Source organism: Lynx canadensis, chromosome B2 (assembly GCF_007474595.2).
Source record: "Lynx canadensis isolate LIC74 chromosome B2, mLynCan4.pri.v2, whole genome shotgun sequence".
Taxonomy (NCBI): domain Eukaryota; kingdom Metazoa; phylum Chordata; class Mammalia; order Carnivora; family Felidae; genus Lynx; species Lynx canadensis.
Genome location: NC_044307.1, coordinates 70,925,469 through 70,934,418, shown reverse-complemented (window position 1 = coordinate 70,934,418; position 8,950 = coordinate 70,925,469).

The window sequence follows — 8,950 nt, the reverse complement described above, 5'->3', positions numbered from 1 at the left end:
GTTGAGGTTAATGAATAAGTGAATTCTTAATTATTATCAGATTTATTAAAATTTTCACGTTATAGGAAATATTTTCCATTTTTGTATTCTACTCAAAATGCCAAATAAATTTGAGATGTATCTTGCAGGAAGATATGAGCATTTACTGTCCAGTTATCTTGGTTTTTATAAATTTTCTTTTACTGTATGAAAAACACTGAGTAAATCCACTGATAAAATATTTTAAAATAAAATATTAAAATTTAATGTTTAAAATATATTTGAAATGAATTCTGAATATTACATATGTTAGAAAATTGTTTTGTCTATACATTCTGGCATACTTTTAAGTTTTCTATGATTCTTCCATATGATTCTGATAATGTGGTGACATTGCTACATTCAAATTCTTAGAGATATTTGAAATAAGATAATTTATCCTTATTTTGCTCCATAGACAACATATGGAAAAAAAATAGAATCATTGTCCTGAATTAAGGAAAGAGACTATATCAGGAGACCACTCTGAATCTAATGATCTGTTCCAGCAAGTACTATATTTTTCAGATTTTTCTGATCCTAATGGCTCATCAGGTAGTCTTTTAAAAAATGAATTTGAGTTGTAGTGTATAAACAATAGAGCTTCCTGTCAGTCATTAAGACACTCATCAGAGAGAAATGAGGTATAGTTCTATCTTCTCTTAGCAGTAACAGATGGAAGATACATTTTGGTTCATATTTTCCAGTCATAATTTCCAAAGCAAGAAGCCTTTCTTAAGAATATGTGAATAGTATAATTTTAAAATAACCTTGGCCCCATAACTGAAAATAACATTGAAGTTATCACTTTTCCTTGAGCTGTGCTTATTAAAGGTGGTTTAAAAAATAGACCAGTAATTATTGTAATTTTGATAATTGGCAAGTCTAGGCAAGAGAGTACTAAGTCATGGAGGAAGGTTAGAGAAATCTCAAACATTGCTTTCCTTTCCATCCTTGATATGATTTGAATAATTATTTTTTAAAATAAATTTTATAATCATGTCTTTTCCTCTTATACATCCCTGTATATAGTGATGGTGGTTCATAGTGGTTTGAGAATAAAAGCTTAGGAATCAAAGACCTAGGTTTAATCTCTGCTCTAGCAATCAGCCCATTAGCCCAAGTGGCCTGAGGAGTGTCCTAACTCCTCACATTCAGTTAACAAGTCTAAAAGGTAGAATAATAACAGAATATATTAGGGAAGTAATGTCAGCAACATGGTTCCAGTTTCTCCTTCCTCCCATGGAAACAAGGATTCAATAACAATAGACAGACAAATTCCCATCGTGAGAAGTACAGTTACCAGTTAAGAGGCTCTTACACTCCATCTGAACACAAAACCAGCTACATCAAAGCCAGTAGGAAAATTCTTGGTGATCAGTTGCCATAATCCCTGTCCCCAGTTCAGTGCAGTGTTATCCTGAGAGCACTCTCAGCTTCTAGCATTTTCCTGAAGACTAGAACATATACCAAACTTGTAAGCTTTTCTGGGGGCTACTCAGGGACTGATGTTTATCTTGCCTAAATCTAAGTGCTGATAGGAAAGGGCAAATTGGGGGTCACTGAAAACAAAGGTTTGTGCCTTTGAGCACACATTCACTTGCTGTAGTTCTCCCCAATTCAGCATTGAACAAGTAGGAGAAAACCCCCAACTCATGACTTCTCCCACAGGAGGGAGAGTTGGATTATGTGTCCAACATTCCAGATTTTGGGGGGCCAACTGGGGGACTGTTTTCTGCCTCACCTATCTTGGAATGCTCTTGGAACCTGGCATGACCTAGATGGCTAGGAGCTGATAAAAACAAAAGATAGTTGGGTATTTTGCTGCTACTCCAGAGAACCCATGTGATAGCAGACAAAAGATGATATAGTTTGGTGACTTCTTCCTCACGGGAAAGGGGACAGCGATGCATGCATCAAACCTTCTAGATTTGTGGGGGCTTCCCAAGGGATTGCTTTCTGTCTTGCCTCACTTGGAGTACTGATGGGATCTGGCATACTCTAGAAGTCTTCAGGCTACAGAGAACAAGAAAGCAAGACAGCTTGAGAGAACCTGCAGTACCACAGACAGACACAGGAAAGATCAAGAGATTATGAGCTCCTGAAGGAAGGGAAGGGAACAGAAGGGAATGGAAGGGAACAGAAGGGAAGGGAAGGGAAGGGAATGGAACGGATGTAGGCAGTTACAGCTATGAACAGTCTTCTGAGAACTGCTTTTGCTGCATCCCATAAATTTAGTGTACTGTATTTCCATTTTCATTTGTCTCAAGACATTTTAGGAATTTTTTAAATTTCTTCTTTGATCCACTGGTTGTTCAGTAACATGTTTAATCTCCATATATTTTTGTGAATTTTTCAGTTTTCCTTTTTATAGTTGATTTGTAGTTTTATACCATTGTGATCAGAAAAGATACTTGATATGATTTCAATTTTCTTAAATTATTAAGACTTGTTTTGTGACCCAGGATGTGATTTATCCTGGATAACATCCTATGTGTGCTTGAGAAGAATGTATATTCTATTGATTTTGGATGGAATGTTTTGTAGATATCTGTTAGGCCAATATAGTTTACAGTGTTATTCAAGTCTGCTGTTTTTTTTTTTAATTGCTTTTCTGTCTGTAAGATCTATCCATTGATGCAAGTTGGTATTAAAGCCCCCTTCTGTTACTGCTATCTATTTTTTTCTTTAGTTCTGATAATGTTTGCTTAATATGTTTACATGCTCCATTTTTGGGTGCATGTATATTTACAACTGTTATATCATTTTGATGAATTGGCCCTTTATAATATAGTGAACTTCTTTTTGTCTCTTTTGTTCAATTTTGACTGAAATTCTATTTTGTCTGATGTAAGTATAGCCTACTCTGTTCTCTTTTGGTTCCCATTTGCATGGAATATCTTTCTGCATCCTTTTACTTTCAGTCCATGAGTTCCTTAAAGTGAGTTTCATGTTAGTAGCATGTTGTTGCCTACTGTTTTTTAATCCTTTTAGCCACTCCGTGTCTTTTGACTGGAGAACTCAATCCATTTACATTTAAACAAATTATTGATAGGTAAGGGTACACTATTGTCATTTTCTGTTTATAATTTCTCTTTTTGCTGCCTTCCTTTGTGATTTCTTTCTTAATTTTTTTAGTAGTGGTATGCTTTGTTTCCTTTCTTGTTATAGTTGTGCATCTATTCAAGGTTTCTTTTTTGTAGTTATCATAAGCTTACATAAAACATCTCACACTTGTAAAAGTCTACTTTAATCTATTTTAAGTCTATTTTTAGCCATTTAACTTCAATTGCATACAAAAACTATACTTTTATTTCTTCTCCCCAGCATTTAAGCTAATTATGTAATTTTATTTATGTTTTATTTTTTTAAAGTTCATTAACTTATTTTGAGAGAGAGAGAGAGGGAGAGAGAATGAGTGGGTGAGGGGCAGAGAGAGAGGGAGAGAGAGAATCCAAAGCACGTTTGCACTATCAGCACAGAGCTTGACACAGGGCTCGATTCCATAAACCATAAGATCATGACCTGAGTCCAAATCAAGAGTCAGACACTCAACTGACTGAGACACCCAAGGCATGCTGCCTTTTACCTATTTTTTACTATTTTAATAATTTTGAATTTTGTTTTCATTTTCTATTTATATTGTAGTGTTTTCGTTCTGTCCATTTTACATTTGGCTTATAAGTAGCAGGCAACAGTCATGATCACAAAGAATGGTAAATGCCTTTTTCAAATATTTTATAATTAATATATTTGGTATTTTCTATCATCTGAATGTTTGTGCTCACCCCCCCAACATTTATTTGTTGAAATCTTAAACCCCAAAGGTGATGGAATTAAGAGGTGGAAGTCTTTGGGAGTTGATTAGGTCATGAAGGAAAAGCCCTCATGAGTGATATTAATGCCCTTACAAATGAGGCTCCACGGAGCTCCCTAGCTTCTTTCACCATGTGAAGTTACAATGAGAAGTCTTTTCTTGGACTTTTCTTTTCTTGGACTTCCAACCTCCACAACTATGAGAAATAATTTTCTGTTGTTTATAAACAACTCAGTCTGTGGTATTTTGTTATAGTGGCTGAAAGAGACTAAGACAAATTAGTCTTAATATTGACAAATCAATTACTTATTAATATTGACAAACTAATTACCTATTAATTTCTCTGAATTTGAGGTTTACATGTTAAGGAAAGGACCAGAAATTTTACTAGTTCTAAAGGAACTATTAAGGTGCTATTTTAGATTTTCAGCTGCATTCAAGAAATTGGAATGGTGTTGATTTCTTAGAAAGAGACATGTGTGAACAAGGAAGTCCAGCTGGGTACATCTGGGTTGTGAGGCCAAATTAAAGGGTTGGTTTTGAGATAGTTGGTAGGAGGGGTCAGTGGGGCCAGATTGGGTCAGAAGATTGGATTTTCTTTCTTTTTTTTTTTTCAATATATGAAATTTATTGTCAAATTGGTTTCCATACAACACCCAGTGCTCATCCCAAAAGGTGCCCTCCTCAATACCCATCACCCACCCTCCCCGCCCTCCCACCCCCCATCAACCCTCAGTTTGTTCTCAGTTTTCAACAGTCTCTTATGCTTTGGCTCTCTCCCACTCTAACCTCTTTTTTTTTTTTTCCTTCCCCTCCCCCATGGGTTTCTGTGAAGTTTCTCAGGATCCACATAAGACTGAAAACATATGGTATCTGTCTTTCTCTGTATGGCTTATTTCACTTAGCATCACACTCTCCAGTTCCATCCACGTTGCTACAAAGGGCCATATTTCGTTCTTTCTCATTGCCATGTAGTACTCCATTGTGTATATAAACCACAATTTCTTTATCCATTCATCAGTTGATGGACATTTAGGCTCTTTCCACAATTTGGCTATTGTTGAGAGTGCTGCTATAAACATTGGGGTACAAGTGCCCCTATGCATCAGTACTCCTGTATCCCTTGGGTAAATTCCTAGCAGTGCTATTGCTGGGTCATAGGGTAGGTCTACTTTTAATTTTCTGAGGAACCTCCACACTGTTTTCCAGAGTGGCTGCACCAGTTTGCATTCCCACCAACAGTGCAAGAGGGGTCCCGTTTCTCCACATCCTCTCCAGCATCTATAGTCTCCTGATTTGTTCATTTTAGCCACTCTGACTGGCGTGAGGTGATATCTGAGTGTGGTTTTGATTTGTATTTCCCTGATAAGGAGTGACGCTGAACATCTTTTCATGTGCCTGTTGGGCATCTGGATGTCTTCTTTAGAGAAGTGTCTATTCATGTTTTCTGCCCATTTCTTCACTGGGTTATTTGTTTTTCGGGTGTGGAGTTTGGTGAGCTCTTTATAGATTTTGGATACTAGCCCTTTGTTTGGTATGTCATTTGCAAATATCTTTTCCCATTCCGTTGGTTGCCTTTTAGTTTTGTTGGTTGTTTCCTTTGCTGTGCAGAAGCTTTTTATCTTCATAAGGTCCCAGTAATTCATTTTTGCTTTTAATTCCCTTGCCTTTGGGGATGTGTCAGGTAAGAAATTGGTATGGCTGAGGTCAGAGAGGTCTTTTCCTGCTTTCTCCTCTAAGGTTTTGATGGTTTCCTGTCTCACATTCAGGTCCTTTATCCATTTTGAGTTTATTTTTTGAATGGTGTGAGAAAGTGGTCTAGTTTCAACCTTCTGCATGTTGCTGTCCAGTTCTCCCAGCACCATTTGTTAAAGAGACCTTCTTTTTTCCATTGGATGTTCTTTCTTGCTTTGTCAAAGATTAGTTGGCCATACATTTGTGGGTCTAGTTCTGGGGTTTCTATTCTATTCCATTGGTCTATGTGTCTGTTTTTGTGCCATGGATTTTCTTTAATATTCATTTAGGAATCATTGAAAGTTAGGGCAGGGTAATGGTCCAGCATGAAAACTCAAATTACCTGAAAGCACTTTGTAAGTTGAAAAAATACTGCAAATGAGTATGTTATTGTAGTTGTTATGAGGAACATATCACAAACAATATTTTGGGAAGACCATTTTGGTAGTGGCATGCCAGTAAGAATAGAAGGGAGAGGCTGTGGGCAGGGAGACCATAGGATCTTTTCCTCTTTGGTCTAAGAACTCTTTAAGCCTCTATCACAGCTAATCTTTGCTGAGTAGGAGGGGAGAGGACATTCAGATCTAGAGTATTACTTCTCATTCTTGAATGTGCCTACAAATCACCTGGAAATTTTGTTTAAAGTGCAGATTTTGATTAAGAATTTTGGGGTGGGCCTGAGATTCTTCTTCTTTAACAAGCTCCCAGGTAATTCCAATGCTGTTAATCCATGGAACATGCTTTATATAGGGTGGATTCAGAGGAAGTTGTAAAGGATGAAGCCCCAGAGGTAGTGCAGATTCCAGTTGGCAGCTTGCTTTCAGTTTTAGTCAATTCCAGACAGTGAAAAAAAATCAACCATCTCTCACTGTGAAGGGTTTCCAAGGTATGCACATCAAACATTAAAGGTTATATTATATTTAAAGGGCATCTGTCTCTCCCTTTATCTTAAATTATACTTAAAAGTCTTTTTCAATTATCCTATACCCTTTCTTTTTTTAAAAACAAAATTAGCTATAATGGGAAGGAAAAAATAATACATCACAGCACAGATGATGATAATATAGAGTCAAGGAAAAAGCCATTTTCCAATGAGAGTAGTGTTAAAATACTCTCACATAACAACCTCAATATTGACAAACTAATTGCTTACTAAGTTCTCTGAGTTTGAAGTTTACCTCTTAAAGAAGGACCTTACTTTTTAAAAAAATTTTTAACATTTATTTATTTTGAGAGACAGAGACAGAGCACAGGCAGGAGAGGGACGGAGAGAGAGGGAGACACAGATTCCAAGGCAGGCTCTAGGCTCTGAGCTGTCAGCACAGAGCCTGATGCAGGACTCAAACCCACCAACCATGAGATCATGACCTGAGCTGAAGTCAGATATTTAACTGACTGAGCCACCCAGGCACCCCAAGGACTTTTAAACCATGACTAGCATAACTGGCTGTAAAAATTGAGGACTTTTTTTCTTACTGTATGTTTCAGAATATGTCTCTGAAAAATGGATTATATTGACTTCGTAAATATGAATCTTTATCCCTTCTTATTTTGCTTTGAATGCAAATCATCACAAAGTAAATGGCTTGATTGAATGTACACCTGTAACTTGAAGGCTTCAATAGTTAAAATGTATATTGAGCTTAGGGTGACCCAAATAGGATAGATATAAAGAATAATTGTCTATGTAGCATCTCTGGAAAATATTAAGTTCTCATTGAAGAGCTCATTGTAATTTTCATGCAACTAAACTAAAACATTTTCTCTGTATTAAGAACACTATTTGAGGGAATTAAGGACATGTTCCCATTTTAGTTTCAGTTCACATTGTTTAATTGGAAATTTTATTTTCCCATTAAAATATTTTGCGTAGTATCTCAAAACCGAAGGTGGCTGGATGAATCTCTTCAGGATAACTTAGCCTATATTTCCAGAGGTTGTAGACTGCACTAAGGATTTTGTTAGGTTGTTTAATTGAAACATTTTGAATAGGTAGGTAATCCATGCTTATGAAAAAATGTAAAAATATACAAAAAGATATTGAAGTGGAAAGTAAGTCTCCCTCTTGATCAGGTTACCCTACATCCCAATGTCAAAGCAAAAATTGCAACTGATAAACATGCAACAAAGACTTCATTCAAGGCTATTGCAACAGGGAGAGATACCAAAACTCTGTCTGATCCCAATTCTACTAAAAAAAAAAAAAAGGCGGGGAGCAGGGAGGGGAGTAGGAGAGTTTTTTGGATCTGGGCTGGAGAAATCATAGGTCACCTGTATTTGCTAATTTACCTTACCCAAGGGAAAATTAAACTTTTTCTTTATGACAGGAAGTAGTTTTATAACTCAGAGCAAGTCACCTCCCTAGTCTCTTACCTTCCCATAGAAACTGGGAGATAGGGGCTGTCTTCCTTGATGGTTACATATCAAAGAGATGGCTCCCAGGTCCTTGAGAAAGATGGTTCTGGGTTAAAAAAGAGGCAAAGGACATTTTAAAAGATTTACTTCTCAAAGGGATAAAGAATTTACAAGTATAAGTTTTCTAAAGTAAGTGCTTTATGAAAAATGTTGTCAGGGGTCTAGAGTCACGAATTAGCTTGTCTAAGGTGTAGTCAAGCTAAGGGAATTGTAAGGCCTTCTTAGTCACTATATACCTCGCTGAAGGCAACTGCTGTCAGGTTCTTAGACGTCTTTCCAGAGATGATAATCTATGCCTATTGGATGTAGATACATTTTATATTTTTCAATATTCTTTAACTTGCTTTTTTACTTTATAATGTATCTTGAAGACTAGTATTATTATAAATGGTATACAGTTAATTATAAATATTACTCTATCTTGTAGATGTACTAAACTATTTAAATAGTTCTTAAATAATAACAATTTAGGCTGTTTTTAGGCTTTTATTATAATCAATGGTGCTATACATTGGAACACACTTTGTTTTGCACATAAGAGAATATTTACACAATAAATTGCTAGAAATGGTATTGCTGAGTCAAGAAGGATGCATTTCAGATTTTGCTGACTGTTACCAAGTTGTCTTCCCTATGTTGTACCAATTTTGGTTTACATCAACCTTTGCAAACACAGCATGTTATCAAACTTTCTGATTTTTGCCAATGTGGTAAGTGAAGAGTACTGACTTTTAACTTTTAATTTGCATTTTATATTATGAGCACTCATGCTGTCAGGGTACAGACATTCAAACTGTGCAATGGATTTATTGTTAATTGGCAGGTAGAAATAGTTATTAACTACCCATTAATGATAAAATGTCTAAATTGTAGGAAAAATACCAAAATTATAAAGTAGTTACAGGACTTTCTCCTTTTACAAAAACCTTCAAGAGACAGAAGGTTAGGGACAGCCTTGGATAAAGG